The sequence below is a fragment of the Etheostoma cragini genome, chromosome 19, assembly GCF_013103735.1.
Source record: "Etheostoma cragini isolate CJK2018 chromosome 19, CSU_Ecrag_1.0, whole genome shotgun sequence".
In the NCBI taxonomy this organism is placed as follows: domain Eukaryota; kingdom Metazoa; phylum Chordata; class Actinopteri; order Perciformes; family Percidae; genus Etheostoma; species Etheostoma cragini.
Genome location: NC_048425.1, coordinates 15,062,407 through 15,069,490, shown reverse-complemented (window position 1 = coordinate 15,069,490; position 7,084 = coordinate 15,062,407). Strand labels below are relative to the sequence as shown.

The following is a 7,084-nucleotide window of genomic DNA, read 5'->3' as shown; positions in this document are numbered from 1 at the left end:
GCTGTTGTTGGTGCGGCAGTTGTAGGTGCGGCAGTTGTAGGCGCTGCTGTCGTTGATGCTGCTGTTGTAGGTGCAGCAATTGTAGGGGCGGCTGTTGTAGGTGCTGCAGTTGTATGTGTGGCAGTTGTTGGAGGAGCTGTTGTTGGAGCGGCAGTTGTAGGGGCTGCTGTCGTGGTTGCTTCTGTTGTAGGTGCAGCAGTTGTAGGTGCAGCTGTTTTATGTGCGGCACTTGTAAGTGCGGCAGTTGTTGGAGGAGCTGTTGTTGGTGCGGCATTTGTAGGTGCTGTAGTTGTAGGTGTGTCTGTTGTTGGTGCGGCTGTTTTTGGTGCGGCTGTTGTAGGTGCGGCAGTTGTAAGGGCTGCTGTTGTGGGTGCTGCTGTTGTAGGTGCAGCAGTTGTAGGTGCGGCTGTCGTTGGTGCTGCTGTTGTAGGTGCAGCAGTTGTAGGTGCGGCTGTTGTAGGTGCGGCAGTTGTTGGAGGAGCTGTTGTTGGTGCGACAGTTGTAGGGGCTGCTGTTGTTGGTCGTGCTGTTGTTGGTGTTGTTGGTGCAACTGTTGTAGGTGCGGCAGTTGTAGGTGCGGCAGTCATAGGGGCTGCTGTCGTTTGTGCTGCTGTTGTAGGTGCAGCAGTTGTAGCGGCTGCTGTTGTTTGTGCTGACGTTGTTGGTGCAGCAGTTGTAGGTGTGGCTGTTGTAGGTGCAGCAGTTGTAGGTGCTGCTGTTGTTGGTGCGGCAGTTGTAGGGACTTCTGTTGTTGGTCCTGCTGTTGTTGGTGCTGCCGTTTTTGGTGCAACTGTTGTACGTGTGGCAGTTGTAGGTGCAGCAGTTGTAGGGGCTGCTGTCGTTGGTGCTGCTGTTGTTGGTGCTTCCGTTGTAGGTGCAGCAGTTGTAGGGGCTGTTGTTGTGGGTGCTGCTGTTGTAGGTGCAGCAGTTGTAGGTGCGTCTGTTGTATGTGTGGCAATTGTAAGTGTGGCAGTTGTCAGAGGAGCTGTTGTTGATGCAGCGGTTGTAGGGTTTGCAGTTGTAGGTGCGGCTGTTGTTGGTGCTGCCGTTGTTGGTCCTGCTGTTGTTGGTGCTGCCGTTGTTGGTGCAGCTGCTGTAGGTGCGGCAGTTGTAGGTGCGGCAGTTGTAGGCGCTGCTGTCGTTTGTACTGCTGTTGTAGGTGCAGCTGTTGTAGGTGCAGCTGTTGTAGGGGCGGCTGTTGTAGGTGCTGCAGTCGTAGGTGCGGCAGTTGTTGGAGGAGCTGTTGTTTGTGCGGCATTTGTAGGTGCTGCAGTTTTTGGTGTGTCTGTTTTTGGCGCGTCCGTTGTAGGTGCATCTGTTGTAGCTATGGCCGTTGTAGGGGCTGCTGTTGTTGGTGCTGCCATTGCTGGTGCAACCGTTGTAGGTGCAGCTGTTGTAGGTGCGGCAGTTGTAGGTGCGGCTTTTGTTGGTGCAGCAGTCGTAGGTGCTGCTGTTGTTTGTGCAGCCGTTGTAGGTGCGGCAGTTATAGCTGCGGCAATTGTAGGTGCGGCAGTTGTAAGTGCGCCTGTCGTTGGTGTGTGTGTTGTAGGTGCAGTTGTCGTAGGTGCTGCTGTCAAAGGTGCAGCTGTTGTTGGTGTTTTTGTTGTAGATGCTTCAGTTGTAGGTGCTGCTGTTGTTGGTGCTGCTGTTGTTGGTGCTGCTGTTGTTGGTGCTGCTGTTGTAGGTGCGGCTGTTGTTGATGCTGCTGTTATTGGTGCAGCTGTTGCCATTGTTACAGTCAAAAAGTACCAAAGAAAGAAATGCAAAAAAAAAAAAGAAAATCAAAGCTTACCTTTTGCTCTTTTGCTTGAATCAACTAAATTATATAATCTTGATAACAGACTGTGTCTCGGTTTCTATAACATTTATTTCATTTGGTGTGCGCAATAACTGCCCCCTTAAGCCAAACTCAAGACCTTTCAACGGCAATCCGTTAAATTTTGCTCATCTTACCTATAAGAAACAGGAACATTGCTATGATCCGTCCGTCTGCCATCATTCCCCCTTTGAATCCATGAAATGAAACAACATAGAATTATTAACAGAAGCAACATTTGAAAAGCATTTGCACTACAATAACTTACTTACTAGACCTACTTTTCAATAGTGCACACAGTACTAATTCTCCAAATTACAATAGTCAGTATTTAAACTCTGTTCGCCCTGGCTCATATTGCGATCTCACTCAATACTGAAACAAGTTCAAAGATTTTTGTTCACATCAATCTTTAAGACAAATGGGGAAATGTGGCCCAGGTTGAACAAGTACGATAATTACCCTTTAACTGTTAATACTGGATAGTAAATGCTTATTACTGCGTTAACTAGTGATAACCAATGTACCCGTATTGTAAAGTCTTACCAGGCATTGATATGAACAATGACACCATAATCCAGGAGAATTAAAAATGTTCTTGCATCAATTAGTTTTCTGGCATTTAGCAGAAACAACAAATTTCAATTTCTGTAGAAGCTGTTCAATAAGTAGAAGAAAGGGGGGTCTTGTTTGGATGTAATAGAAAGGAAAACTGCTAGGACCTTTTTGTTTTAAAACAGCATCAGCGATGGAAAGTACTCCATTATATTTTCCAGATATTTTTACTTTACTTTACTATTTATTTTTGGGGCGACTTTTCTTTTACTCCTTACGTTTTAACACAATAATCGGTACATTGCACTCCTTAAATTTTACAAAATTGAATCGATACTTTAGTTTTGTACAGAAGGTCGTCATGTGAGAGAATAGCGCGGACAGGCGCCTCACACCACGAGCGCCACACACAGAGAGAAAAGAAAAAGTACTGAGCCCCCCTGGGGTCAGCTGAGAAAAGGATTTATAAACGTGAGCAATATAGGAAAGATATTCTATACACAGTATGTTCTTACCTTAATTATAACTTGTTTCCTCATAGTTGTACTACAGCACTTACTGTTGAAACATAAGTTTGGAGACACTACCATATTTAATCATTAAATTAATTAAATATTTTTGTGTGTGTTAATATACGTCTAAGCACCGCCAGCTGCTTCTAGAGCACAATGTTATCTCTCCAGGTTGGAGGATGGCTCGTTTTGACAAAAATTTGTTTTTAGCTTATTGTTAACATCACTATGTTAGGAGAGATTTGTGATTTAATGTAATTTTGCTATAAAGTAATTGATCCCAGAAATTTGAATCTGGGAAAAACTTTCCTACTTTGCTCACTTCAGATTATGAATCCGTGCTCACAGTTTGTTAAATTGTGCGATTTTTAGTTTTTTAGTGTGGAAATCTTTTTTTTTTTTTCAGCTGACCCCAGGTGGGCTGTCTGGTGGATAATCAGTTGAGATTGTGTGTGATTGTGTGTGTGTGTGTGTGTGTGTGTGTGAGAGTGAGAGTCCTTGAGAACTGTAAGTCGTATAACTGATGTTGTCAGTTCATTTAAGTCGGTTGTTGTATTGGTCTTTTGTTCTGGCACATTTAAAGTAAGTTAGCCAGTGATTTTGTTGTTTGTGTTCTTCACCTGTTAGCTAGGTTACACCTGGCTGTTGATGTGATATAATGGAGATTGCTGAACGTTCTTGACCACGTTTGTATTTTAGGTGCATTATTTACATGCTACAGTAGTTACACTCCATTGAAATAATGTAATTAATAGTGGGTTTATTGTTATTATTTCCTAGCATATATGATTCCTATGTGCATTGTGTATGGTAGTCTTTACAATGTTATTTATTTATTTATTTGCAAAATTACACCCATATACCCACACACAGCCATAGCTACCCACGCCCGTGTGTGTACTGTTGCTTGATTGTAATAAAGCATCAACAGAGAGAAGTTGTCTCCGTCCGTGTTCAGACGCACCTGGGCCGAAGTTGGAAACCAGAATCAGCTTTAAATACAGTCCTAATCTAGTCCTCACTAAAAAGTTTCAAATCATTTCACTTGAGTTACCATTATTATTGTTTGAGTTATCAATTCCAAATTCAATCTAATTGTTAATACAATAGGCTACTGTACACTGCACTTGATGCACCACTACAAGACAACTCAACAGATTCACAATCATCCTCGGCCTTATCTTAGAGGGATGTTTGAGATAGTAGGCATCAAGAATCAGAGATGGCAAAAGTACTCACTTTCCGTACTTAAATAAAAGTACAGATACTTGTGTTACAAAATACTCTGGTAAAAGTGGATGTACTGATTAAACTTCTTTACTCAAGTAAAAGTAAAGTTCAAGCTTGGAAATTTACTTAAAGTATAAAAGTAAAAGTAGCCTTGCGAATGACAACCTTTTTTATGCATAGCTACCTGGAGCACACTCGTGGGGCTGTGGCTCAGTGGTAGAGCGGTTGCCTGCCAATCGGAAGGTTGGCTGTTCGATCCCCGCCCATGCAGTCATTGTCAAAGTGTCCTTGGGCGAGACACTGAACCCCGAGTTGCCCGTGTGAATGTGTGTGAGTATTTATCTGATGAGCAGGTGGCACCTTGTACGGAAACCCCGGCCACAGTGTGTGAATGTTTCTAATTTTAATCTCCCCCCTAACATTTAAATGAATCTACATGTATGTGCTCAAATATCAATCAAACAAACTTTAGTTCTAAAGCACATTTGAAAACAACCAGGTTGACTAAAGTGCTGTACATTGACATGAAACAATAAATAGACAGAATACAACACCGGACAAATACAACATACAGTTCTCATGCTGGATTTAAAGCAAGGGAATAAAAATGTGCTTTTAGTTGCAAATTATGCAGTCGAGATTTCCACATTTGGGAAATTCGCAGGGGTCAGCATAACCGGAGTGCAATGGTTAAGCCTCGCCCTGGGTGAACCACCTTCTTGATCATGGTATCTCCCCTGCCAGGTAAGTATGACTAAAGCAGTGCCCCTAATCCCCACGCCATGCTCGAGGCGAGAAATAAGGATGTTGTGGTCAACTGTGTCAAATGCTGCTGTAAGATCTAAAAGAATAAGAATGACATAGTCTCCAGAATCAGTTGAGATTAAAAGCATTAAAAACTCTTAAAAGTGCAGATTCAGTGCTACGAAATGTCTTAGAAACCAGATTGGAACACTTCAAGAACACCATGTGTATCTAAAACAACTGCAACTGTAAAAGAACTGCCTTCTCTAAAATCTTTGAGACAAAAGGGAGTTTAGAGATAGGGCGATAGTTGGAAAGTGCAGATGACTCCAAATTTGTTTTTTTGATGACTGGCTGCACCACTGCTTGTTTAAAAAAGCCTGGTACAGAACCTGAAGTAAGGCTGCTATTTATAATTTTTTGGACGGTAGGTCCAATAGTGTTCCACACCTCTTTAAAAAGGCGAGGGGGGACGATATCAGTGGGACAAACTGAGGGTTTCAAATGTGTAACAATATTTTTGAGAGTAGAGATGGATACAGACTCAAATCTGTTGAAAACAGTTGCACACTCTATTGAGATGGAGGGGTCAAAAGCAGGAAATGAGATGCTTGCTCTAATTGAGGCAATCTTATCCACAAAAAAATTGAGAAATTTCTCAGAGGCCTCCGAGACTTCTACATGGTAGACGGATTGGGGCGTATTGGGCGTCTTCTCAGCTTTAACAGTCCTCTGATAAGTGCGCAAACTTTCTCTAGAAATGTCATAAGAAACCTCAAATATGGCTTCTGGAAAGAAAATAAAGGGTTAAGATGAATTACTAAACAGTAATTTATTAAGAAGTTCCCCAGCACATTGGCCAGGAGTCCTTCTTGATGCCTACTGTCTCAAACATCTATCTCAGATAAGGCAGAGGATGATGGGAATGTCTGGCTGCTTGTCTGCTGGATCTCTGCTTTCTTCATTTCAACCATGTCGCCCTCCACACTATGTGCTAACGATAGCGCCATCCATGCTACAATGTGCTAACGTTAGCGCCATCAAGCCGCAATGAGTAGATTACTAGATTAGGACTGGATTAAAACTGATTCTGGTTTCCAACTTCGCCCCAGGTGTGTCTGTTAAAACACGGACAGAGACAACTTCTCTCTAGCTAAATTTTCATCCACTTGTCAATTGAATTACAGTATCTAAAGTTGGTGAACAGGTGAAGTACACACCAAAATCACTAGCTGATTTAGGCCTACGTTAAATGTGAGGAACTATAGACCAATAACAGGCTTAGGTAAACTGACAACATGAGTTACACAATTTACAGTTCTCAAAGAGAAACACACACAATCTCAGCTGATTATATCTGGACAGCTAGTCTCTTTTTCTTTTCTCTCACTCCGTGTGGCGCGCGCACCCGCTCGCGGTGTGAGGCGCGTGTCCGCGCTATTATCCGAAATGAAAACCTCTTGTACAAAACGAAAGTAACGAGACAATTTTGTAAAATGTAAGGAGTAGAAAGTACCGATATTTGTGTTAAAATGTAAGGAGTAGAAGTAAAATGTCACCAAAAAAATAAATACTAAAGTAAAGTAAAAATATCTAAAAAATCTACTTGAGTAGGCTACAGTAACGTACATCTCTGTCAAGAATGACTCCCGGCCAATGTGCTGCGTAATTCTAATTATACTGTATATAAATATAGGGAACTTCTTAATTAATGTCAGTGTAGTCATTCATATATAATCCTTTATTTTCATTCCAGAAGCCATATTTGAGCACACACATATTGTAGGCCTACATGTAGATTCCTTTAAATGTTAAGGGGATGATTAAAAAAGAGGAACTGGATCTGTGAATTCTCACAGAATCACAATTGGATTCATATTTTGCTGCTCAGTCAGAATCCTATTAACCTGGAGTACCAATTCTTTGTCACAATAATCACATGTGATGTTATAGGCTCAGTGGCAGATATCCATTTTAAATATATATTTAAAAATGGCATTTAAAGAGCCTTTTTCCATGTCCAATGAAGTTTCTCAGCTTGCTCTCTAAAAAAGGGTTGTCATTCACACGGCTACTTTTACTTTTATACTTTAAGTAAATTTCCAAGCCTGTACTTTGTTACTTTACTTTGGTACAAGTACTGATTTAACTTCTTTACTCAAGTATTTTTTTAACACAAGTATCTGTACTTGAGTACGGGAATAGAGTAGGCTACTTTTGCCATCTG

General features: G+C 41.8%; 1 non-coding gene across 1 annotated transcript; it reads right to left on the bottom strand.

The window, feature by feature from the left end:
• Window positions 1-4,703: 4,703 nt before the first annotated feature.
• LOC117935265 lies at window positions 4,704-4,865 on the bottom strand. The gene has a single exon (XR_004654716.1). It is a non-coding gene; the product is annotated as a U1 spliceosomal RNA (small nuclear RNA).
• Between the last annotated feature and the right edge of the window lie 2,219 nt (window positions 4,866-7,084).